The sequence below is a fragment of the Camelus bactrianus genome, chromosome 17, assembly GCF_048773025.1.
Source record: "Camelus bactrianus isolate YW-2024 breed Bactrian camel chromosome 17, ASM4877302v1, whole genome shotgun sequence".
NCBI classification, from domain to species: Eukaryota; Metazoa; Chordata; class Mammalia; order Artiodactyla; family Camelidae; genus Camelus; species Camelus bactrianus.
The window spans coordinates 7,567,670-7,595,556 of record NC_133555.1 but is presented as its reverse complement, the minus strand read 5'-3'; the positions used below and the strand labels follow the sequence as shown (position 1 = coordinate 7,595,556).

General features: G+C 40.2%; 1 long non-coding RNA gene across 1 annotated transcript in view; it reads right to left on the bottom strand.

The window, feature by feature from the left end:
• The window catches only part of LOC141573762 (uncharacterized), a 527,901-nt gene that overhangs the window by 270,120 nt on the left and 229,894 nt on the right, over positions 1–27,887 (bottom strand). Inside the window, exon 2 of the long non-coding RNA XR_012499880.1 lies at positions 18,132–18,216. This is a non-coding gene — a long non-coding RNA (uncharacterized LOC141573762). The remainder of the gene's footprint in view (positions 1–18,131; positions 18,217–27,887) is intronic.

Sequence of the window (27,887 nt, the reverse complement as noted above, 5' to 3'; positions counted from 1 at the left end):
TAGCTGGGAAATTAAAACAACGCATTTATATACTCTTCTTCACTGTGTGAGGAGGAACCGGCAGAACTAAAAGGATAAAGACACACTAAGACAGCCCTGCTTTAAGTCTGCCCTGCCTCCCAGAAAGTCTGCGTACGACAGGAATAAGCAGGCTTGTCTTAAGTAGTCGTTCCAGGAAATTATTTCTGATTGTATAGTGTTTCCAGTCATGGCACTTTAAAAACAGGACTGTGAATTCTTGAGCACCCCTCTCGTTGAGAGGTGGATTCTAAGTCCTCTTTCCTTGAACTTGGGCAGACTTGTGACCACTTTAATAATGTACAGTAGGAGTGACACCATGTGACTCCCGATGCTAGTTCATGCAGTTTCTACTTGGTCACTGGAACTCTATCAGAGTCCTGGGCTACTACGGAGAAGTTCAACCACCCATAATCTACCATGCTGGGGGGACGCCCCAGCCACCTGAGGCGGCAAGATGGAGTCACTATGGTTAATAGTCCCAGCTGTGTCAGGTGTGTGACTGAGGGCATTTGCAGATGGTTCTCAACACAAGCCACTGAGCCTTCCCAGTGAGAGTCCAGACACTGCAAAACAGAGACCAACCATCATTTGTACTCTGTTCAAATTCTGGACCTGCACAAATTGTGAGCACAATTAAATGGCTGATCTGTGCCATTAAATATTAGTGATTTGTTACACAGCAGTAGATAATTAGATTACTATCTCATCCCAATGTAAAACTGCACGTGATAAATGAGATGGTTGCTGTTTTCTCTCTAGCCCAGAGTACCTTTTATTTCCCTGGGGGCACACTGAATACATCTACCATCTCAAGGAAAGATGGTGGGTGGGGTGGGGTAGGGAGAGGTGAGGAAGCACGGAGACTGCCTGCCTCACTCAGAAATAGAAGAATAAGTTACAGATGCTCAAAAGAATCACTGAAAGAGAATGGAAAATACCTCTGGGGAGGTATAGAAGGTGTCATTTTACAACTGTGCAAAATTAAGACAGCATCTCCAGGGACTCGTAGTACCTGCCAACAATCGCAGAAACTCTACCTGGGTTTATTTTGTTGAGATGAAATCTGTTTCTTGCACACTTTTAATCAGAAATTCAAAAGTCCCTTTCACCTTAGTACTTATATAGGCTAGGTGTACACGAATCACTATGCAGTGCTAAATTGCCTCATAAAACAGTACGTGTTAAGTCACAAAGCCACGGTGGCAGTTCAGGAAGACTTGCTGCCCACCTGCCATGCTTTCTATGTGAAGTACGGGAATCATCAAGGACCACAAAGTCTTCAGGGGCATCTCACTGCCTCATTACTGCAGTTTAATCCTTACATCTTTTCCTTATTGAAGTTTCCTGATCTTCCTCTAACTTACCTCTCCATTCATAGTTCTTTCTTCTATTTTAATTGATTTTTTTTAAATTGCCTTATTATGTATCAGGCACCATTCTCAAAACTATACTGGTTTGTAATAACAGAGAGGTTCCCTGCCCTGATCAAACCAACATTCTAGTAGGGGTGAAGTCAGAATCCTCAGAAAATAAAACATTTGACAATCTTTGTCAGTGCCATGGAGGAAATGAGGTGATGGGATGCAGCAATGGGCTAGGGTAATTATGGAAAGTAATAAATAGATTTTTCCAAATTTTTATGAAGAAACATTTCAAGGACACAGCAGAGTCCAGAGAATATTTGCCGTATATATTTCTAGTCTGTTTTTGATTCACTATTTTAAAGTAATTTACAGACATATTTTTTCTCTTAAATACTTCAATAGTCTTGGAGAAACAAAGGCATTTTCTTACATAAACACAATACCATGAACACACTAAACACAAGAGATATCTTCTTAATGTCAAAATCCCATATCATACTCATCCAGTTGTCCCCCAAAGCCTTTTATACTTGATTTGTTCACTTTAATGAAAAAAAAATGAAAACAAATATATGTATGTATATGCATGACTGGGACATTATAACTGTCGGTATTTCAATAAAAAAAATAAATGACTGGTTTGTTAAAAACAAGGTTTAAATAAGGTCCCATCAACACAATAGGGTGTATCTTTTTTTAAGTCTGTAAGAATCCTGCCTCTTCCTTACCCCGCCTTACCCCCCCACCCCCCGCCGCCCCGCATGATGTTGATTAGTTAAAGATACTGGGCTGGCTCTGGACTTACCTAAACGATTTTTCATCCTAGCATTTAACCTCTTCTTTCCCCCGTACTGTAGATAAAACAGAAGTTGGCTGTAAAGCCTTGCTTAGATTGCAGTTAGACATTTTTGGAAAGACTATTTCATTGCCAATGCTGCGCATTACATATCACATCATGTCAAAAAGAACAGTAACATCTGGGTGTTTCCCCTTAAACCTTCCAGGTTTAAGTGACAGCTTGACCCTGCCTTAGTAGAACATTTCCAGATGTGCAACTGCAGGGAGGACAGCTCTCAGAGACAGTGCGGCACAGCACACACACCCAGTTCCTGATCCGACGCTCGCTGATGAAATCGTTTCACGGGTGATCCTTGACTAACTCCACTGCTCCGTTAGGAAATTCAAAGGGGTTGTTTTTCTAATTCCTTTATTTCTTTTGTGTTTATTATCCAAGAAGTATTTTGTTAAAGAAAAAGATGGAGCTATGTGATCACCCTGACATATAGCTTTCAGCAAAAGGCAAACTAAATACCTCTATTTAAATCTCAAAAGCATTTTTTTTATTGTTGTCATTATTGGCTGTATTTTGGATTTCTTTTTGTTGAGATAGATTACGGACTAATGTAATTTTATATATTAATAATGCTATAATAAATTAAAGTTATTCTTGCTGTTATTTGACTTACAATAAATGTGGACATTAATAGCCCCTCAAAATGGCTCTGTGCCTTTTTTTAATGACTACATTAGATTTTAAATATTCTTTGCTTTCTAGTACATTTAAGACACCCCAGGAACACCCAGGGCATTCTTTGCACCAGACCTAAAATCAGCCATTTCTCCAAATACGCCTAAATTATTTTAATGAGAAATGGTAATTAGAGAATAAAATGAAAATGCCAGGGTGCTCACTGGTCCTGGAAAGTTATTGCTTCTAGGCTTTTCCAATGCAGAGATAGCAAAATGATCTTTAAAAGTTGTAAGTTCAGAATGAGACCTCCAAGTCGAATTAAGCCCTAAAGGATTTACTTAACACCTTTTATTTTACAGTTATACTTCTTTATCCTGCATTGGAAATCATGGTTTCTAATAGCACAACTTCATATACTTTACATTATAATTTAAATATAAAGTTTTCAAGAGAGCAAAACCATCATTATTCCTAAAAGTAAAACTCTCCTCTGCTGTTTAAAATTATCATATGGTTATTTTATCTTTAGCATATATCTCACAAAAGCACTAACTCAAAAAGACATACGAACCCCTGTGTTCACGGTGTTATTATTTACAATAGCCAAGACATGGAAGCAAACTACTTCCATCGAAGGATGAATGGGGAAGGAAGACGTGGTGTGTGTTAGCACTGGGTATTACTGTCATAAAAAAGAAGGAGATCTTGCCATTTGGGAAAACACGGATGGACTTCGAGGAGATTAAGCTTGGTGAAGGAAGTCAGAGAAAGACGAACACGGTATGATCTCACTTGTATGTGAAAAAAACAACCACCGCAAAGAAGCCAAGCTCAAGCTCACAGATACAAAGAATAGACCGGTGCCTGCCAGAGGTAGGGTGCGGGGGCAACATGGGTGAGGGAGGTCAAAAGGCAAAAATTTCAGTTATAAAATAAGTAAGTCATGAGTATTCATGTATATAACTAGACTTATTCATATTTTATTGTGTATTTTAAAGCTGCTAAGAGAGGAGTCTTAAAAGCTCTCATCGCAAGGAAAAAATTTTAACTGTGTGGCGATGGATATGAACTAGATTTACTGCGAGGGTTATTTCACAGTATGTGCAAATACTGAATCATGTTGTACACTTGAAACTAACGTAATGCTATATATCACTTATAACTCAAATAAAATTGATAGCTAAGCAAATAAATAAATAATAAAGAAAAAAGAAGAAGAAAAGAGAAAGAGAGAGAAAGTGAGTGAACAGAAAGCCCAGAGTGTGACCCGAGTATTATACTGAGGAAAGGAGAGAACCACTGGTTTCAGGTTACAGGAGTCCGCAGAAATCTCATCAGGCAGGGCGGTGTGCACGAGAATGCGAAACTGAGCTGTTACTCTCACTGCAGAAGGAGGGAACTGGAGAGTTTTAAGCACAGGTGTTCCAGGATAATGTTTTCTTTCTTAAACCATCATCCTGATAAAGGGAGTGTGGAGACTGGATCACTAAGGGCACAGTGAAGAAGTGTGGAGAAAAAAGACCAGGTCCGAATAAACGTCTAGGTTGCAGATAATGATCATTTTCTCCAGCTGAGTGACTAGAGACTAGACAGAAAGGCGTGTAAGTCTTCAGATTACTTTTCTGCATCAGGATGGGAATTGCTAATGACTTACATGTGAATGGTGAAGGGAAGGAAGGAGTAAGGCTGATTCTCAGGTATTTGGCTTGAGAAACCAGAGTCTCTGAAATATCCTACAGGAGAAACAGGTTTGGGGGACCAAGAATTCTATTTTGGCCATGTTAGGTCTGAGAGATCTGTTAAACCTTCAAGGACACACATATCAAATAGGAGGTTGGATATACTGGCCAAGAGCTCAGGAACTAAAAAGTGCAGAAAGCAACTTGGAAGGCCGCGGGGGAAAGCACTAGATCAAACCTTCAAGGGAAGCTACGTGTTCGGAGGGTTAAAGGGACAAGCCCAAAGCACTTAGTACATACCAACATTCAAGCTTGGCAGAGGAAAGGACGCAACAAAAATACTAAAAAAGTGACTTCAGTGAGGTGGGAGAGAACTAGAAAAGTGCTGTGTTGTGGAAGTCAAGAGTAGAATGTGTGTCAGTAAGGAAATAAGTTAATTGTGTCTAACTCAGATCTGCAAAGTGAGCAGAGCAGTTTCAAAGAGAAGTACCGACAGAGGAGAAGGTGGTCAACAGGAAGACAGGAGCAAAGGGTCATGTGGTCATTTCTCAGCCCTGTGATGGTGAGTTACATTTATTACGATTGAGATCCGTGCCATTCCCAGTGCCTCCTCCAAATTCTCCTTACTTGACGTATTCCAAGCAGATTTCTCTCTCTTATACTTATGAATGCTACGACAGCACTTCAGGAAAAGGAACCAGATCATCTGAAGCACTAAATCATATGTCAACAGAAAAAGAAGGCTTTGTTGATAATCATAATTTATGACTAGACTCGCAGTGATTTTCATAAAGGTAAAAGGTAAGGAAGTGAAGACATAGGATACCCTTTACTATACATTAAGTCATTTAACTTGATAGCAACCATGCAAAATTAGATTTTGTTATTTCCACTTGCACATAAGAAAGCAATGGCTCAACAGGATTAACCAAGTCTCTATTGCTTGGATCTAAAACAAATTTGTGGCAGAGCCAAGTTTCAAACTGAAGTTTACTTCAAAGTCCGCCCTTTACCACCATGATTGCCCTTCAAAATAGTAAGTGAAACCACTGTTTCAAAGTACATGAAATATTTTTTTCCCCTTATCATATCCCATTTCACTGGGCAATGTTCCATCAGGAGACCTTATCTATAGCACTGATCCCCGCACCCCCCATGACAGACAACTGGCAAGCTTGTCACCTTCGTTAGGAAAGGTCAATGACATGGCAAGGAGAACTAGCAGTATTCTTTCTGAACATCATGCAGAGTAACATGCACACAACATCACAAAAAACACAAATCCCCAGGGTAAAGGTAGTTGAGCAACAGTATAAAATCATGAAAGCAGTGCACAGAATTTAGGACAAAAAACTTGCTATACAGAAAGTGAAAACAAATCATAGAGGAGATTCTGGAAATCATAACGTTGGCTGGTGTAAAATTTAGTTATTTGTATTTGTTGCATAGAAATTATTATACAAAGTAAAAAAAATGTTGGTCTTATTTAAATAATATTGAAATAGAGCTGAAGAAAGGAATCTCAGAGGCTGAAAGTTCCAAAAGTCTTATTTAACAGATGTGGGCGCTGAGACCCAAAGAGGTCAAGTTACTTGCCTGAGGGCGAATGGCCACTTAGTCAAGGGACAAAAGTAGAAATTAGGTGTCTTTTGCTCTATGACTGAGCTCTTTCCAAGACATCATGGTACATCAGCTGAAACCTAGGTGTATGCAGAAGTGATGATGTTTGACCGTAGCTCAGAGATGATAATGCAGATTTAAGTAGAGTATTAACTGAGCTTCCTTGATTCTGAATACTTCAATAGTTCCAACTTTAGAAAGGAAAAAAAAATCATTTCCATCAGTGTCTTTTTTTTTTTTTTAAACCAAACCAAACAACAGACCCTTTATGGTCAGGAAAAATCTTTGAAGAGTTTTGCTGTTTTAAATGGATGCGATGAGAAATGGAGGCTTCAAGAGAAATTACTGTATCCCTATCAGTATGGAGAGGCTGAAATGTAAAAGGATCTACATTCTCAAAGAGAGGACATCAAAAGAGGTCAAAGACAAAGTGTTTTTGGCTAGACTTTCCTCTGTTTCTTTAAAAGAACATTTGGCTTTTGAACTGTGCAGTTTCAAACTCACAGGTTTTGGAGTTGTCTAAAATCTTTGAAGCTGTAAGAGAGGTTTCTCGGTGCTAAGGACAGGATGCTGTGAGCAAGCCTGCAAGGAAGCAAAGCCAAAGGCTTTCAACTCATCCAGAACAATGGCTCTCATCCTACTCACCTGTGCTTGAAACACTTCCTTGGAAGTCAAGCCAAAAGCAGAGTATCTGAGGAACCCCTGAATTTCATCATAAATGATGAGAAAAGGTCTGCATAGCAACGAGATAACTGTTGCTTTAAGCATGGGCACCTAAATTCTATGTTCATATCTGCAACTACTCGGTATGTGATCTTGACCAAGACACTTTTTCTCTCCAAGTCTCAAGTCCCTGTCTCCAATATAAGGAGATTTTATCAGGTAAGTTACACCTTTTGGGCCAACTCTCAGTGGCAGATAAGTTGTCCCAAACAATATCAAGTCCCAACTACCAGAAATGTACTTTATCTATAAAGACAAAAACAAATAGGTTAAAAGTAAATAGATGGAAAAAGATATAGTATGCAAACACTAATGATGAGAAAATAGGATTACCTACATGAGAGGTAGATATATTAGACTTTGGGTTAAGGTATGTTTCTGTATAAAAAGTAACATATTTCATAATGATAAGAAGGATCAGTTTGTTAAAAGGATATAAAAAAAAAGATGTATGCACCGAATCACAGAATTTCAAAATAGATCAAAAACTGACAGAACAAAAAGGAGAAATAGATACATTTCTCTCTCAATGATTGATGGATACAGCAGACAGAAAAAGAAAACACTGTTGAACAACATAATAACCAGTTTAACCTAATTGACATGTATAGGACATCACACATTTGGAAGAATACACATTAATTTTTCAACTGCACATGGAGCATTCACCAAAATAGACAGACAGATCATGGCTGAGAATTTTTCACAATTAAGGGGAAAACATGGCCTTGTAGATTCAGGAAGGACAAAGAGTGCTGAGAAAAATCAATGACAAATCTACAGCCAGACATTTTGTAGTAAATCTACAGAATACTGAAGAAAACAAAGGTATTATAAATAGCTGGAAAGAAAAAGAGAAACAGATTACCCAAAAAAGCAGTAATAATTAGAAGGAAGGAAGACTTTTTACACCAAGAATGGTAGCCAGAATACGCTAGAATCATGTGTTCAAAGGTATGAGAGAAAATAACTCTCAATCACCATTATGCCCCCAGCAAAAATATCTCTCAAAAAAAAAAAAAAGAGAATGCTATTTTCAGATGAACCAAAACACAGAGTTCACCACAACACACCTTCCTTAAAGCAATTTCTAAAATACATACATTTGGAAAAGCAAGTATTATACCAGAAAGGTCTGAAATGCAGACAATGAAAGGTGAGCAAGGCAGATGGATGAACGTGTGGGTAAAGCCAAACAAGCTCTGACTGTGTAAATTAACAGTGGCTTGGAGTCAAAAAGATACGGGAAATGCAAACACTGAACAACAGAAGTTCATAAGCCACGCGGAGGTGATTGGAATTTAACTCTCCTAAGGTCTCTGCATTGTCCAACAGGGTAGTAAAGACTGTAATTAATTTTAGATTTAAGAAAATTAAGAATACATAGGAAAATGTCAATTTTAAGAACACAAAGAGTTGAGTCCCGGGATCTCACTGATGAGGTTGAAGGCAGAAGAGGGTGGAGGAAATGGGAATTAGAGAGTTTGATTTTTGTGAAAAGATCTGAATCATCCTTTGGGATGGGCAAGTTAACTAGACATTTGAGGTAGGATGACGGTAGCCAGGTGGGCCTGTGGGGTGAGACAGAGATGAGGCTGGGGAGGGTACGATGGGACAATCAGAATCAACGGAATGAAGGGCATGGATATTAACTGACAAGGTGACCCTCCTCCAGATGCTGATACTGTGGATTCCAGAAGATGACATGGAGAGCCTCGGTGGCACTCGATTCTGTCGGGGGCCCTTGGGTTCTATGGAGAATGAAGGACCAGCCAAGAAGCATGACCTCATTCACCCCTTCTCCCTCTGGGATGGCGTCTTTGCTCTATTCCAGTTCCTAAACGCCATAAACATCATCTCACAGAGCCAGCCAAAGCAAACCAAGGTTTATTTAGGGCACTAATAACAGAGCAGGGACGACTGGCTCTTCCACACCAAATCCCATGTTAACACACATTCACCCTGAATCTAGCACATACTCACCCCAAGTACGGTTAGAGCACAAATCTGAAGCAGTAGTTATTATTTATAATACACAGAAGATTCAGCCACCAAGGTCTTTTTAAAAAGTTGATTAAACATTCTTCACTTAGTATCAGTTTTAAGAAGTTATAAGCAATAAAAATAGCCAACACAGTCATCAAACCTCTACCCTCCAAAGCACTTTAAAGCACAGTAGTTCTAAGCTGCCTTAGGTAATAAAGCTACAAATACAGAAAAAATATGTAAATAACAGGAATTCCATTTTGTTTTGGATATCTGTAAATATTCAGACTCAAGCAAGAAAGCTATGGAGAGAAAAATTCATAATCAGGCAGTCTCAAAAGCTACATTGACTGACAAGCTGAATATTTTAATAGCGAATGAGATACTAGCCTGCTAAACCATTTGCCATTTGCACTCAGTGCCCATCAGATACCGGTGGCATCGTCTGTTGCAAAAACTTCATCAGTGCAGCCAAAGGCCAGAATACTCTTGACTACTGCTGCCTTTTTACAAGAGACCTGATGTAGAAAAGCACAGGTCAGTTCTCATAATGCAATATAAACCCCGGGCAGCACGTGCATCCGCCTACCGCAGGCGCCACGCGAGAGACTAAGGAGGCTCTCTGCAGAGTCCTCCCAGGGCACTTACGGCGTTTCATTGCTCCTTAATCAGCTCTGCCTTATTTTCCTAATCTCAGCATCCACACTCTTCACGAAGTAGCGATTTCCTAAGAACCCCTTATACCAGGTGTTGGCAATCCATGGTACATGGGCCCTTTCTGAGCCACCACGAGTTTTTAGACGTAAGTTTTCATTGGAGCCCAGCCGTGATCGTCACTGTCCCCATCATATTGTCTATGGCTCCGTCCGACTTCCTTTCTACAAAGTGAGTAAAGTAGCTGTGACAGAGACCACATGACCCCATCTGCGTAAAATATTTACCACCTGGATGTCCACGGAACTAAGTTTTTCCACCCCTGCCTTACACTCACCGGCTATGAAAATGAGGTAGGAGAGAACTTAACAGCAAAGGGCTAGCCGTGTTCCTCAGCAGTTTTGCATTTTCCTACCAGCCACCCTCACAATGAGCAAAGAGGTTGGACGTGTTATTTGTTAACGCAATGCTGGATGCGAAATGCAATGAGGTAGAATTTAACGCAGCAAATGAGTCACAAGTCATCCAGAGCCCAAGAAAAATGTTATTAAACCATCACAGCACTTTTTAAGTTCAGGAGCTAGCTCAGAATCCTTTCCACACAGTTCTCTGGACAAACCAATAATGGATTGGGATTGGCAGAAAAGATGAAGTATTTTTGCTATCTCTGGTCTAATTAATTCTCATGTTGGTATTTTAAACCATTATCCTTGATCTGCCTGCACAAGTCTGAATTCCACTCTCTTCCATCTACTGGATCTTTAAATTACACTTAGTAAGTCTCTCTTTCCTGAATAACAGTCTTACCAACAATAGAAAAATGTAAGTGTATCTGTGTGTAAAAGCTGAATAAAAAGATGATAGAGTGACTAAAAAGGTTGATAAAGAAGTGCAGGGGATTGTTCTGAAAGCTATGTTTTCAGAACATGATTTCCAGTTATGTTTGCAGATTGCTCATTCGTCTTTGGTCAACAAGAACCCAAGGCAGGGGGTACCAGTGCGGCAACCACTAGAAACTCTAGAAATGTGTGATGCCTCAGTGAAATTCTCCAGCCAGTTCTGAGTCCGCATGGCTGTCTCTTGTGGAGCTTACCTGTCTGAAAATGAAAGCAGCCTCTCGTCTTCCAGAAGCCGGACACAGTGTGGCGACGCCACTGCAGTTCTTTCTGGGGAGCAAGCTGCCCAGAGCAAGCCCAGTGGGCTGGCTGCAGGGTGGGGGGTCGAGGGCAGCCCAGGGGGGCTTCCTGATGACGCCTCTGCAACTCCTTATCCATCCTCTCACTCACTGTCGGTTTCTTCTCCTCCGTCTCTTCCCCATTAGTCTATACCTACGCCCAAGATTCCTCTTTACTGCTTTTGATTCTGAACCAGTTGCTTTCCCTCCCTGAGCCACAGGTCAGGAGGTTGTGAAGGTCAAGACAAGAAAAGCCAGATCTTTAACACCTGAATCTCTAGAAGGAGGAGCCTGGGAGTCTGCGGACTTTAACCACCAAGTGATTCTAATGAGGGGGCATTTGGCAAACAAGCTTTAGTCGAATCACCTGGGTGTTTGTTAAACCGTCTGTTCCCCAGCTCCCTGCTCAAGCCCACTGACACAGGCTCTCTTCATGTCTGCATATTTGGACACAAGTTATCTGTGCGAGGTCCTTTCAAGAAGCCTTGGTCTTGACACCCACAGTGTAGTCCTTGCTCACCAGGACCAACATCACCTGGAAACTTCCTAAAACTGCAGACGTCCTAGGCCCCACCCCCTCTGGATTGATGCTCCTGTTAGTAAGGTGCCCACGTGATCCTCGTCTGCACTGCAGTTTGCAAAGTGCTGATTTAAGTCCAACACTGAACCACAGAACCAAGCTTCTGAAAACTGCTCTGCACTAAAATGTCCAAAACTTGATTTAAAATGTCACCTGACGCAGTGACTCTCTAACTCCAGATGAAAAGAATAATAGTAATGCACAGGAAACTTTAACAAGAGTTGCCTGTCTTTGAAGCTAACACCGGCTTGGCCTGGTGGACTGAGACAGCTCTCACCTCCCACTTTGCCCAAGAGCTCTGAGTACCAGCTGGTCTGGGATGTCATCAGCCATTTGGGTCTTGGCAGTAACAGAGGAATAGGGGAACTGACTTCTCATCGTGGGCCTCGGTCTTCCTGCTTGTAAGAGGAGGATAACAAGGCTCACTACGCAGGTCTGCAGAGAGGGTTAAGACGATGCTCATAAAATGCAAGTAAGTGGGTGGCATCAGGTGGCTTTCTGTTGGTGAAAAGGAGTCAGCAAGCTCTGGGGGGTGGGCAGTAGTCACAGCTCCTGAAATTGTACTTAAGCCTTCACCGGCATGCTTGCCCTGAATCACTGTTGCTCAAGAAGGAAAAAAAGAAAAATACTCGTATCATATTCACATCACACCTGGGAATAGGCATGGGAGAATAAAAGACAGGCGTGATCATGGAAAACATCTTCCCCCGAGAAGCCAGTTTTTCTTTGCAGCTCGTTTTCCTCTCCCTTTGGTGTCCTCATGCCAAACTCTGAAATTCCCTCACATTTACTAAAGCCTGGAATAATAAGGCTCTAACCTAAATCTTAATGGTTGAAGATTTTATTATAAACATTATAAACATCTCTTGAACTATAAATAGCAGGACTGTTTTTGATCTTCCCTTCAGCTTCCTTGCTTTAAATAAAACATGAACACTGAACTGGAGATACAGCAACGTCTTTCCTTCCGATATTCATTCAAGCATCTATTCCTTGAGCAGGTACTATGTCCCAGGCACTATGCCAAGCTCTGTATATGCATTATTATTTATTTCCTTTAACCCTCATTATAACCCTATGAATTAAGAACGTTTATAGCCTTTCTGTAGAGGAAGAAACTGAACTACACGTAGGTTGAAATCTTGCCAAGATCACGCAGCTAGTAGGTGACAGAGACAGCCATTAAGCCCAAATAGTCTAACTCCAGACCCAATGTTCTTAGCTATCTGGTGGAGCAGCTACTGTGTGCCTGGAACTGAGGCTTTAAAAAGGAATTACTGATACTTTTTGCCCTCAGAGGCTTATGACCTAACAGGAGACTGCAAAGTCTAATGCAAGAATGGTAATCCCTACCACAAGGCACCAGTGACTCTCCCTTGCCCACAGCAGACAGCACTAATTGAGCCTAACCTTCTTTCCACTGCATCTTGACTTGATCACGTTGGACTTAGTCGCAAAGAAACCACTATCAATTGCTTCAAGTTGGCACTGGAGGTGACATTGATTTTCTGTTCTTGCTCCGGCGGAAATGACTCTAACCTTATTTATCCCTATGACATCTAGATTTGGCCTAAGATAGAGGCAAAAGAGAGTACTGATACTATATGAATTAATAATACTAAAGATTCTTGGCAAACAGACACAAGCCTAGGAAGTAAACATACCACAACAGTCAAGTAGTCAAGAATATTGCTTTCATTTGCCAAGTTTGCCCAGGAAGACAAGCCTTCTACCTTTCCCAAATCATGTCATGCCAGCTCCTAAAGCTCTATAGTTCATGTATGCTATTTGCTTGCATTCTCTCTTTTCAGGAATTAAAGAGAACAGGTTAAAAAAATGCGCCTGAAACTAAGGCTGAAATAAGGATATGCTACAACTGCACTTGATGTCAGAGAGGACAGGCCAACAAGGCAGAAATCTACCATGGTGAACCCATTATAACCCGCCTTCCAACGGTTAATTGAAAATGAGTTAATGCGCAGGTGGGCTGAGCTAAAATTAGCATAAAAGAAAATCATTTTTCTGTTTATATAATTTGCATGCCTTTGTAATCAGCGAAATGACAGATCAGACAAGGGGCCTACCCACTGAGATGCAATCTTTAATCTCTGTCATCTATTAATCATTCCCCTGTAATATAATAAAGCTGCCTCTGTCACGATGGCATTGAATGTAAATAGTTCCAATTACTGGTAATTCTCAACTGTTTTGCAGAAAGAACAGTGTGGTATGATCCATGGGCTTTGCAAGGAAACACAATAATACAAGAAGTTAAATGAATTTTGTAGCTCAGTTGAAACTTTTCTGGAATCTTCCCAGGCTCTCTGTTTACTTTTCTTGGATTATTTCTAAAAGCTGAAGCAACACAGAAGAACACCCTTGGGAGGAAAATATCCTTCAGTTTATAAAGTTCAGGATGATTTTAATAGGCTGGAAGTGAATAAGCAACTTGGGCTGCTAATTTCCCGCAGGCATTTTCCAAGTTTTTACCCATTACAATGTGAGGCCTTTGAATAAAAAGGTTCTGTTTGAATCAAATATTGTTGCTGCTCTTGTGTCACATGAGAGAGAAATAAAAATATCTCCAGCAGTAAAAGGGAGCACAAGAATGAAGCTAATGTCATACCTGCCTAGTATTACAATGTGTTTTCCTCAAAGTTTCCCCCAAATTCCATCAGCATTTAAACCTACTGACACTCTCAGAAAATGAACAGTCACTATCCTTTAAGTGCGTCTTGAAGTGTTGTTCTCCAAAGGGAGATGATTCCTGGGACTCCAGAGAAAAGCTGTCATCCAGATTGGACGGTTCAGATAAGCGTGACAAGAGCAGTCAAAATTCACCAATTTTTCACCAGTGGCAGACATTGCTAATCAATTGTGATTCTCTTTCACACTGAGCCTTGTGGCAGACATCGCTAATCAATTTCAATGCATTTTCCCATGAGCCTTAGGCCTCTGGATAGCCACTGACAATGAATTGAAGTTGAAGTAGGAAGTGAAAGACATTTGCCATTTTTTCTCTCAAATTTAAACTGCTAACCAGAGACAATATATCCCTATTGTTCTGTTTGAACCGTTTATTCATTGGGAAAGGTAGAACATAACCTTCTCAGAAGGAAACCGAGGAGAAGAAAATGCTAGATGGGGTTCCCTAGGTGTCCCCTCTCCTCATGCTCCTACCTGCCCACTACCTCCTCTTTCAGAAATAATAAAACCAATTACAGTCAAGGCAGGGACTCTGAAGTTTGCTACCGATGTGGAGGAATTAAGATAGTCCATAAGATTCTTTAAGCTTTGCTTACCTCTCCCTTATTTGTTGTTTTTGTAACTCTGTCCCAGAAGAAACTATGAATATGGAACTAAACTTTCCACAGTTTGAAATATCTACATTTTGTTCCAACTTCCCATTAAAAATATTTATCATAAATTATTTCAGGGTTTAAAGTAGTGAATCTTTGGGTGGCATATAAATGGTATCATGGCCAAGGATTCAGGTTCTATACCAGAAACACTTCCTCAAAATGAGGAGCCAAAGGTAGACAAAAGCAAAAGAGAGAGGCAAACTAGAAATCCAGATCAGTTATTATGTAAGTCACACCTATCTTTGAGGATCTGTGATACATACCAGGTTGGAGCCCTCAGTTTAGCCTTGAGAAAAATATATATATATACATGCTACCACATCATCTCCCAAATCCGAATCCAAGAATGCTCAGTTATCCCTGCAGGGCATGCATGATGAGAGATGACACATCACAGGACCCCAAGGTCTACTTATCCACTCAACTGCATAAAAAGAGAGAATGTAAGATACATGTGGGCTTTTGCCCTTTTGCCACACGTAACCACAAGTCCAAATGGCCGAACAGTTGACATTAATTCTGACCAAATGGATCAGTAAATCCTCTTTGCTTTGGGGAGAGACTGGAGTACCTCCTTCTCTGCAATGATTTCATTTTGAAATCTACACCTACACCCCAGATAATCATTGCCCACCACTCAGCCTCTCTGATCTCCTGATTACTTCTAGTGCGTAACACACAACTCAGGATTTCATGATTACTGTGAAGTCTCTGAGTCACACTGATACACTGTTCCCATCTAGCCTGGAGTCTTTCATGGTGGAGGCAATCCTACTTAGGTGTATCCCACAGATATTGTTGATATTACATATTTTGCTTGGTAGGTTTAGGATATTTGCTGGTATGATATGCCAACAAATATGTGATTTATTTAATTATGCCTTGATAAACCAAACTGCGCCAAAGTACTAATTTTTTTTTAATTTTGCTCTAAATTGATGGAATTTTAAAAGGGAGCATCATGCCAACAATATCTTCATTTAGAATATCTAAACACAAATGTCAAACCTGTTTTTTAAATTCTAAGACCGTCACTGAGAATTTTTAAATTATGCTAACCTAGAGGAGGTGTTTACCCAAGGGAAATAAGCCATGTGTCTACGGAAGACATGAGTCCACAAATGTTTACAGAAGCTATATTCAGAAGAGCTCAAGTTGGAAACAATCCAAAGCATCAGCAAGAGAACAGATAAACACAGAATACTATGCAGAAGACAGAATGAACTACTAATATATACAGCACAGGTGAATCTAAAGAAAATAAAAATAAGCGTGATGTTGAGAAGAGGAGGCCAGACACAAAAGAACAGATGCTGGATGATTATATTTCAGGAGAACCTAGAACATGCAAAACTAGTCTCCAGTAAGCAAAAGCAGATTAGTGATTATCTTCAGCAGAGAATGGAAGGGATTACTGCAAAGGACCTCACAGAGCATTTGCAGGCAATGGAGATGCCTCATATTTCATTGTCGTGGTGGTTACATGAATGTATACATTTGTCAACACTTATTGTCCTACATATTCAAATTTGTACATTTGTATGAATGTGAATTATGCCTCAACAATGTTGATTTGAAAAACCATGCTAATCACAGGAAAAAGAAGAGCCTCAAGTCACAAATGTTTGCAGACCTACCAAAAAGAATGGAACTACATTTTGTAACAAATGTGCCTCATCTGGGAGTAGAAACCCCTCTTTCTCTTCTGGAATCACATTCAGAGGGGTTGACTGATAGGCCCAGGTGTAACGACAATTGTTTTTAATTTGTCTCCAGTGTGATTCTCTCTGCCATCTCAAAAACAGAAAGAAGCTGATAAAAGCTTTCAAATGGGTACACAGTCTGCAATCACACTGAGGTTTACAATCCTCTGAGTTATTGTGATACACTGGCAACTTTAGGGCTTTTGACAAGTGGAAGCCAATAATTCCATCTCTGTTCTCTGGGAAAATGAGAGCTCTTAGAGCACCTTTGGGAGGTGACAAGAATGGCCTTTGAGTTTACCTTATTTTGACTGCAGTTTTATTTGGGAGAGGGGAGAATGACTCCATGCAGCAACCAAGATGCAAACCAGGAACTTTAGCCCTATGCATCAGAGTCCAGAGAAAGCAAACTGGAGAAACACTGCATAGCTCATTCATCCCTGTAGAACTGGAGTGTGATTTTATGTAGAGGAGCCCATGCTCATAGAGAGCTCTGTACGTGTTGGTAAAAAATTGAATGGAAAGCCTTTCAAGGACATAATCTAGAAAGAAGCTCATTCATGTCTGCATTTTTTTAAAAAAGTCACTTTGGCTCTGTGTGAAATAGAAGCTGGAGAAGAACAAGAGCAGATACTGGGGAGACCAGGTGGAGGCTGCTGCCACAGTCCCATGGTGGCGGTGGTGTGGAACAGGTGGTGGCAGTCGGGTGGAAAGATATAAAGTAGAAATGACAAGACAACGAACTGAATGAGTCAGGGAGGTGAAGAAAAGGGAAGCGTTAAGGATGATGCCGAAATTTATAGCTTGAGTAAATGGCTGGATGACAATGTTATTTCCTGAAATGCAGGACAAGAGAAGAAACAAAGTTGGTGATTATGAAACTTATTCATTCCAATGAAAATTAATTAATCTGACTCTATATGTGATATACTTAAAAAAAAAAACAAGAATGATGCAACTCAATATAATAGTCTATCCTAAAGACATTAATTCCAATAGTAATAACACTTAACCCTATTGATTTCGAGTGCAGTGCGAGGCTTTGCACATTCACTATGTCATTTTCAATTTCATAAACAGCTCTCTGACGTGGGTATTAGCATCCTTATTTTACAGATGAGCTAACAGAGACACAGAACAATTAATTACCTATAGTGACAATACTAATGTTCACCAATTTCCAGTTCCCTTCTCATCAGGTACTCAGAGGATTACAATCCCAGGCCCACTTGAAGGAAAATGTAACAATGCGACTTCCTCTGGCCAGTGGAACATGAGTGGAAGTGAAGTATCACTTCTCAGTGGAAGCATGTAAGAGCCTTTGTGTGCGCCCCCTTGCTCTCATCTTTTGCTGAGTAGACCTAACAGGCCGTGTGTTCAGGTTGTATAGCTCCAAGCTGATGTAGCCCCTGTGAGATCCCTCAGTAAAGACAATGAAGACCTGAGTATCCCCTCCTACTCTCCACTCTTGACCGATGTTGGACATGGAACAGGAATGAGAAATGAAACACTGTTGTGTTAAGGCACTAAGACTTAAGGGGTACTCCTTACTGCAATATAACCTGACTTAGTATGACCTACGCAAGTTTCACACATTCAGTAAATGGCTGAGTTTGTACTGGAAAGCAGGACCTTTAACCACCACAATATGTTTACAATAGAAATGAACTAAAAAATGATGTAGTTTATTAACAGATCAGAGGCTTGGTAAAGGAGATGAAGATGAGGCACAGAGTGGAGTACCTGCGGCCTGCACGCTGCAGATCTTCCCTTACGGAAGACATCCTTTCTTACCTGCACTGTCTTCATCCACGTGCATTGGACTTCTTGGCTCATTCATGGAAAGCCCAACTATTCAATTCAAATGGGTCAAATGAACCTGTGAATAAAATTAATGTCTCCAGTCACTCACTTGAGATCTAGATCAAGAGAGAAAGTCTAGTTGCCAAAGGATAATTTGCCCAAATATACCCAATTTGGTCACTGCAATTTTTTTTCTTTTTTTTGGCAGGACCACTGTAATTTTTAAGACTTTAATTTTTAGGGCAGTTTTGGGTTCACAGCAAAATTGAAGGGAAAGTACAGAGATTTCCTATATAGCCTTGAATCCACACACACAGAGCCTTCTCCATCATCAGCAACCCTAACCAGTGAGTACATTTGTTACACATGTTGAACCTACATTGACACATCATAACCATCCAAAGCCCATAGTTTACATGAGGGATCACTCTTGGTGTTCTACCTTCTAAGGGTTTGGCCAAAAGTATAATGACATGTATTCATCATTACAGCATCATAAAGAGTATTTTCATTTCAGAGTATTCTCACTGCCCTAAAAATCCTCTGTTCTTGACTTGCTCATTCCTCCTGACCTAAGTCCTGGCAACCACTCATCTTTTTACTGATGCCATAGTTTTGATTTTTCTAGAAAATACTATAGTTGAAATCATATAGTCTGTAGCCTCTTTAGATTGGTTTCTTTCACTTAGTAATACGCACTTAAGACTCCTTCCTGTCTTTTTACGGCTTGATTGCTCATTTATTTTTAGTGCTGGATAATATTCCAGTTTATCCATCCACCTACTAAAAGGCATCTTGTTTGCTTCTAATTTTTGGCAATTATGAATAAAGCTTCTATAAACATCTGGGTGCAGATTTTTGTGTAGTCATACGTTTTCAACTCCTTTGGGTAAATACTAAGGAATACGGTTGCTGGACTGTATGGTAAGAAACGAGTAAACTGTCTTTGAAAGTAGCTGTACCATTTTGCATGAGCAATGAATGAGACTTCCTGTTGCTCCACATCCCTGCCAGCTTTTGGTGTTGTCAGTGTGCTCACTATAATTCTGTAAAAATTAACAACAGATTTAACAGTTTTAACAAAAAAAATGCTCAACTTTGGCTATTAAATACATTATTTAGAAAAATACATGTTGTCATTTGTAACTAAAATCTCTGTTGATACAGAAATTTTCATTTAATCCTAATTTTTATATGATATATTTTGGCTAATTCTAATTTATTCATATACTTTTGAATTTAAATTAAAATTTACAATTAACTTTTGACAAATTGGCTTTCAGGGAACTAGTCTTGGCAAAATGGCATTTGAAGAATTAATTGTCAGAAAGTTGTCATTTGCTTCTGAAGGAATCCCGAACCTCAGAAATAGAAGCGATTCATTAATTTAGCTAAAGCTGCAGTGACCAAGGTGCATATAATATGGACAAAATAGATACTTTTGTTTTTTGTTTTTGTCCTCTGGCATCCTTTCCCTCTTTTCTGATAATAGAATATTCAGTGGTTTAGGTGGAAGTAACTCCTCCCATCACTGGCCACAGGGGTGAAGATGATAACTTCTAGCCAGTCAACTATTACACTTCCAATTCCAAATACTTTATTCATCATTCATTTGTGAATGACAAAATCTCAACTGAAAGTAGCCTAAACAAAAGGGACATTTACTGGCTCACAAACCTGAGAGCTCAAGGGAATGTCTAAATCCAGATTTTGCTAAATCTGGACGCTCCTTTCTCTGCCTGTCTTCCTTCTGAAAATGACCCGTGAATCTGGAGGTATCCACAATAAGGCTGGTCCCTCAGGGCTCCCAGGCATCATCTTTCCTGCTTCATAGCCTGCATAAGATTAGTAGTAACAAGACCCACCAAAAAGGATTGAAGAGTTCAAAAAAGGAAAGCAAGCTTAATGAGTATTCTAGGCCCTGTGCTCTCATCTGTAAACTTGAAGGAAAATAAAACAAACAACAACAAACTCTTAAGTATGAGATGACAGACATCTTTACAAAACAAGTTATAAGCAAGATAGAAGCCTTTTTTATTGAAGAAAAAGGAACTTCTCTTAGGAGTGCCTGTGACAAATTCTCATCTTCTGCCAAATATTCCTGATGAACTGGGCACTGGGGTCACATTTGGCAACTGGACAAATGCCTCTGATACCCTATTTTCCTTTCTTAATGTCTGAGTTTTGTTTTACAAACCTGTTGAGAAGGGGGAGAGTTCACCCTATGTAACTACTGTGCTGCCAATAAGTGATTTGGGAGTAGTTCAACAAACATCAAGTAACTAGGAACAAAGAGAAAATCAAGACATGTATGGAATATGCCTAGTGAGTGCCAGGCAATATGCCAGGCAGTGGGAATCAGATGATGGACAAGGTGGGTAAGGTGGAAAAGTTCCTCCATACTGTCCGTACCAACAGTATGGAGGTTCCTTAAAAAACTAAAAACAGACTTACCATATGATCCAGTAATCCCACTCTTGGGCATATACCCGAAGAAAAATATAATTCAAAAAGACATATGCCCCCCAGTACTCATAGCAGCACCATTTACGGTAGCGAAAACATGGAAACAACCTAAATGTCCACCAACAGATGACTGGATAAATAAGATGTGGTGTATATATATATATATATACACACACACACATATATTTATATACATACATACATATATATATACACACACGTACATACATACATACAATGGAACACTACTCAGCCATAAAAAGAATAAAATAATGCCATTTGCAGCAACATGGAGGGAACTGGAGATTGTCATTCTAAGTAAGCCAGAAAGAGAAAGAAAAATGCTATATGATATCATTATATGTGGAATCGGAAAAAAAAGACACAAATGAACTACTTATTATTTATACCTTAGATGACTGATTTCTTGAATATGTGTGAGTACATTTGACTGTCCTTTATGATTGGATTACGGCATTCTGTTGATTCTTAAAAAAAAAAAAAAGATGGAAAAGTTCTACACCCTGAAAAACCTATAGCAATTGTGTTTTTAAAAAAGCTCTAAATGCAGTGAGAGGGTACTAAAGATGCAAAAAGTAGAGTCATCAGATTTTTTTTTAATTGAGGTATAGCTGATAATACAATATTATATAAGTTTCAGGTGTACAACATAATGATTCACAATTTTTAAAGATTACACTAGATTTATAGTTATTATAAAATATCAGCTATATTCCCTGTGCTGCAGAATATATCCTTGTAGCTTATGAAGAGTGATTTGTCCCTCTTAATCCCATTCCCCTATCTTGCCGCTTCTCCCTTTGCTTTTCCCAGGGGAACCCCTAGTTTGTTCTCTGTGAGTCTGTTCCCTCTTTGTTCTATTTACTAGGTTGTTGTATTTTTTAGATTCCACATATAAGTGATAACATACAGTATTTGTCTTTCTCTGACTTCTTTCACTTAGCATAATACCCTCCAGGGTCATCCATGTTGTTGCAAATGGCATTATTTCATTCTTTTTTATGGCTGATCAGTATTCCATTGTGTATACATATCACATCTTCTTTACCCATGTATATGCTGATGGACACTTAGGTTGCTTCTACACCTTGGCAATTGTAAATAATGCTGCTACGAACATTGGGATGCATTCATCTTTTCAAATTAGTGTTTTAATATTTTTTAGAGATATATAGAGTCATCAGATCTTGTCAGGGGTCATTATAGAAGGCTTCCCAGAAGAAGCAATAGCAGAAAGGATGGCTGGAAGCTAGCCAGTGGGAGGAAAGTACAGGAAGCTGATGCAGAGGGACCCAGAGCAGAGGACCCAGAGAGAAACAGAAGCATATACCAGGTTCATTGGCAAGATTGTTTGGCTCTGTTGAAGAACTGAGCGAGTATGACAGCATCCTCAAAGGTGAGTGAGCAGCAGGAAGTGGGGAGAGGAGCCTGGGGCCAGACTCTGAGGGATTTTCAAAGTTACAATAAGAACTTTAGACTTTATCCCAACACTGTTAGGATGGTGCTGATGGTTTTTAGCAAGGGAGCACTCACTATATTCAGATTGTACCTTTCAAAGACGGCCTTGTTACTCTGTGGGAAGCAGCTCAGATGAGGGTAGGGGTGGAGGAAGGTCAGTTATAAACTAAAGCAGGCTTGAAATGCATGTTGAAAGCATGTAATTTCTTCCAATGTCTTCAAAGTTAATGAAAAGTGTGCATTTTGTCATACCATATACCCTTGTTTGTTTAAGTATTTTTAAAATATTCTCAATTATTTACTATGGTTAACCTCATTAATTAAATAACAGATATGACATTTTCTCCTAGTTAGCAGAATTGGAATTTTGTTCAAAATGGCAATGTGACAAGCCCCAAATACAGAATCATAACTAGTCTAAGCCAACTGAGATAATTTTTATTTCTAATGTGTCATTATCCCTACAAGTAGGGATGAAATCCTGTCCGATTCTGGGAGTCAAGTGAAGTCTTTAGGAAAAGAATCTTGGAAAGCTTTTTCCTCCCCTATAAAGGAAATAGAGGCAGCTGACACTGCTTGGCTAGTGCACACCCTTGGTCCCCGGAAGTACAGCAGCCCCACTGCAACAGCAACAGGGCAAGAAATAGGACAAAAGCTGACATGCAACGGATGGCTGACGGATGGCTTCTCGGGATGAAAAGAGAAATTGTTAAGACTCCCCAAAAGCACCAAATGTCTAATGCCAGGGATTTTATTTAAGTAAATTACATTCCTAATTGTTTACATCACTGTTTCTTTTACTTGCAGCCAATTGTATTCCTAAATGATTTACTAACCCTCAAGTAGAAGAAATGTTTCACTAAAATATCTCCAACTTTATCATAAGGTTGCAGGCAATACCAAGCACTCCAGGCCAGGACTCCAGGGAACACGGACACCTGATCCAGAGAAGCATAGCCTTGGGCTAACGCCACGGTTTTCATATCACTTCATTCTTGCATTTGAGTCCAGAATTCTTTTCTTTGCTTAGTTTCAACAAAGTTGCAGTTTAGGCTCTAACGACCAATAAAATTCTTTTATCCTGTGTTTGTCTTGGCCCTCTGGTTTGGAAATGGCCATGACACTCTCTTAGACACAAAGTGCTTTTAAACTGAAGATAAGAGGTAGTAAATCAGCACACAGAATATTTATTATTTTCAGATTTTTTCCATTTGTTTCCTTTGGGGCTAATGTACTTTTGTTCAAGAGCCTCTGAGTTGCCTGATGCATCAGCTTCCACTAAAAAGTTATGTAAGAAAAGACAAAGAGATAGATGTCGTCTCAGCCTGACCCCCCCCTCACAGTGTTGACAAGAGAACAGTGCACTTTCAGGTAGTGGATGGTCCAAAAGACAGCAGGGAAGATGGGTCTTCTCCTGCACCTCTTCAATTAGAACCATCTTCCACTGCCCAGCAGCCCCAAGGGTAAGTGTCAGTTGCACGGCCCGGGTATGATTCTTTGATAGCTATTTATGAGCAAATAGTGCATTTTGCCAGACTCGAGACAATTCATCTATTTCTCTAGTAGTTAATGACAGAAGTATGGCCATTAGGAGAAAAGAGGCCACTGTGTGATAAATGCAGAAACGCTCTGGCTTCATGTGATTTATTAATAGATGAATGTGAGAGGGAATATAAAAACTATTCCATTAATTTCATTTCCATTTTTGTGGTTATGTGGGCTTAGCTGCCTTGAAAATTATCTCCTCATTCTCTCAGGAGAGAGATATGCAAAACTACAAAATGGCTGGATGTGTTTTAGCATAAGCGATGGAATCATCCTTATGAAGCAAGCTCTCTTAGCTTCCCCAGCCCCAACTCCTATAATGATTTTTGGGCAGTGAAACATAAGTGTTTGGGGCCTTCTCTAATTCTATATATTCCCAGTCTAATAACAGTGTCATTATCCCGTCCCACTAATTATACCTAGGTTATCACTTCATTCATTCATATTTAAGTCCATCTGGTCCTTGAAGGAGCTCAGTAATGTCTATACATGACAACAGTAATATCCTGGTTATGTTTTCATATCAGGAAAGCTCTTTCTAATGACTTCACTGAATTTCAACACCCAAAATTTATAAACTAGACATTTAGAATTCATTTTAAATTTATGTCAATTTTACCAATTCCCAAAGCTGCCTTTCAAGCCAGAAATTCCCAGTCACATCACAAGTTCTCACTCTATTTCAGCATGACTGGCATAGAAGCACTCTGTACTAAGCAAAAAGGTAATAATATCAGCTTAAATTGATTGGTATCTTGCTATAAGCCCAGCACTGTTTCAAGATTTCTACAGACACCTCACCATCTGCACAACTCTTTGTGGTAGAGATGATTATTAGTGTCTCCAATATGCAGAAAATAATAACCAAGAGTTTAAGTTGCCTAAGACCATCCATCTGGTAAGCGGTGGAGCCTTGATCCGGACTCAGGTGTTTAGACCCAGAGTCTGGGCTTTCAACAGCAATACTGTGCCGCCTCAGGTATTTTCAAGAAAAGCTATGTCTTGAAATCCATTAATTATTAACCCTGTATTTTCTGTGGCGATTTTGAAGAACAGATGGAATTAGTAGTGGAGCAGATAATTTTGGTGATAAGCCCAGCATCTTTTTTTTTTTTTTGCCTTTCAAAATAATTATTTTGTTCAGGGATCCACTCTGCTCCCATGACTGTAATTCCATCTTCATCTCCAGAAGTGATCCTTGATTAGTCTAAGCAAACTGTAGTCCTCCTGTTCTCCTTGACAGTGACCGGATTTCAAACTTGAGCCAGTCTGCTCTGGAAATTCTTCTGGTAATCATCATTGGTCCGGGTGGGCTGAGTATGTAAGGCCGTCTAATAAGACTGAAGAACATTTATCCTATAGTTAAGGAGATGGATTATCTCTCTCCTACTAAAACAAAGCAGAACCTTGACCAGCTTATGACCATGAAGACAGCCAAGCTAAGAACAAACTGATATAGAGGAAGAAGGAGTCAAGAGGACAGCATGGAAACAGCCAAATCCCTCATCACTGAAGCCTGATCACACACCTCTTTCCAGGAGATAAATTTCCTTTCAACTTAAGTCAACCTGAGTCATAATTTCTTTATAGCTGAATGCATCCTGACAACACAGATAGCCACTCGGTGTGATTTCAGGGGCACTGAATGGCAGGCTGCACCCACATATCTCACCCGCCTTCTGCTACAGCACCTAAAGTTCCTATAACTACAGTCACTCCTGTAATAATGCTTGATTGTCAGCACTGTCAAAGTACACTTTATTTGAGGGGAATACTGAAGTGCATCAGGTTCAAATGCTAGTTTACGTTCACCTGGTCCTGCTTGCACCCCACCTCCCACATTCTCCAACCTCACTGCACCCCATCTCTCCCTGACACCTGCACTCCTGCCATAGAGCCTTTCTCTCAGGCCTTCCAACTTCCCGTGCTCTCCTCTGCCTCAGGCCCTTTGCTGCTACCACCGCTCCCCTCTACACATACACACATGCACACACACAGGCATACACACACACACACACACACACACACACACATACACACCCTTGGTTGTTCTGAGCTCAGCTTAGTTAACATTCTGCAGGGAAACCTTTCTCTGGTCTCTCTTGTGTAGATCTGGTCTCCCTGTGAACCAATCCCTGGGCGACACTGTGGCAGAGACCGTGAGTTGTTTCCCTGTATCTATGCTTTCTTTCTTACTCCAAAGTAGAACCCCAGATTTTCAGCTGAGCACACAGCTCAGCAAAATACAGACTACATGTTCTGCCTCCTTTTCATCTGGGGGTGGCCACAGCTCGACTGTTACAGCCGATGCTGCTGGGGCCTGGTCCACGTCCCTTCAGCAGCCACCATTCCAGTACATTCTAACTTCATCTTACCGCAGCCACTGGATACTCACTGCCTTGGGGGCATGTGCCTGGCTGGCTGGAAATTCTGGGGAGTTGTAAGTCAGAAGCGGCCTTAAGTCCATAAAAGACTGGCACAGGAGTATAAACAGCTCGGTCTCCTCCCCTGGTGGGCGGTGTACCTCTGAAGCGTGTTCTGTATTATCTCTTAGAGTCCCCGGTGGGTTAAGCCTCAGTGGTCCACAGTGGTGATCTGTTCTACAACATGGTCATCATTAGCTTCCTTCCCTTACTACCCACAACCCTGACAATTCTTCCTGGGATTATCTCCCAAATAAACGACTTATACTTAAGCCCTTGACTCAAGATTTGTGTTTAGAGAAACCCAGCCTAAGACACAGTACTTTCTCCCCCTAAAGGTGTCCTTCATCTTCCCAAACTAAATGCTGTCACCTAACTTTTCTAAACCTATTTATAGTCATTTTGTCTGTCCTGTGACATTTTCATTGTTCCCCACTGACTGACTCATACCTCAGTTAGAATCTAAATTCTCTGCATATCAAATTAAAAGCTCAAGTTCTGGTGTCAGGCAAATTTCACATCCCAGCTCTCATACCATATCTCTCTGGATATATTTCCTCATCAGTAAAATAAAAATAATAGAGACACTTAAACTTTTGGTATTTTTATAAGGATTAAATTGGGTAATCCATGGAAGGCATTTAGCAAAATGCATCATACAAGTTAAGACTCAGTAAATGTTGGCTACTACCATATTATTATTAGTATTACTAGTATTTGAACTAATCTTGGCATCTCCCACAGTGCACAGTAAAACATCCATTCAACATACAGTAAATACTAAATTGATATTTGTTAACTAAATAATAATGTGGTGAAATAGAGTAGCACATTTTGTTTTCATAACCAGCATTGAGGCTTGATTTGACCGTTGGATTTTTATAGCACATACAACAGAAGTGCTGCTAAACCACTCAATCCTTAAGACTTCTCACAGATGTAAACAGAAACTACAAATGATCTTCCATCTGTTCCATGAGAAATATTCAGTATGTCATTTTCCTAAGAAATTCAAAGGCACGAAAACATGTGTTAGATATCTGTCTTCTTTGATCTACTCAGGATATGCTTAAAGGGATATAGGAGCTATACTTTGCATTTCTATGTGGATAGTGGATGTGGGAGCAATGCAGAAGCATCATGTCTCATTCTCCCAGACATCCTCTGTATCGTCCCAGAGTGAGCCTTATTCATCAGATCTGACCAGGTTATTCCTCTGCCAAGATATCCTCAGTAACTCCACATATCCTACTCTAAAGTATGGCTTACAAGGTTGTCCATGCCAACTGCTCCAGCCACAGCATCCCAGCAGGGTAACTCTAGCCAAGTTAAACTTCTCATGGCTCCTCTGAAGACGGCTTCCTACTTATATGCCATCGTCCATGCTGACTGCTCTGCCAGGAATGTCCTTTTCTATCCCCATTTTTTTGGGGGGAAGGGACAGGTAAATATCTACTTACATTCCAAGACTCAGTTTACCTTACACCAAGAAGCTTTTCCTATCTCAAGATCCCCTAATCAAGGAAAATTGACCATTTCTTTTTTTTCCTTTTCTTCAAAAGCTCTCTCAGGACTTATAATGCTGGGGGATATATGACTCATATCCCACAATGTCTAGATGGCCCCCACCAGCAAGAAATAATTCCTAGTTCCAGTAAAACTCAAACATACTTGGCATCCAAATCAAGGGATGGCCGTATTGTTTCCATGGGAGTCTTTTTCAAAACAGTGTCCACTTTAGGTGGCCATCCCTAAGTCCTTCTCCCTTCATCACCTGAGGGGAGAGGCCACCTCAGAATCCACCCCTCTGCCCTTACCCAGGGTTACGGCTCCA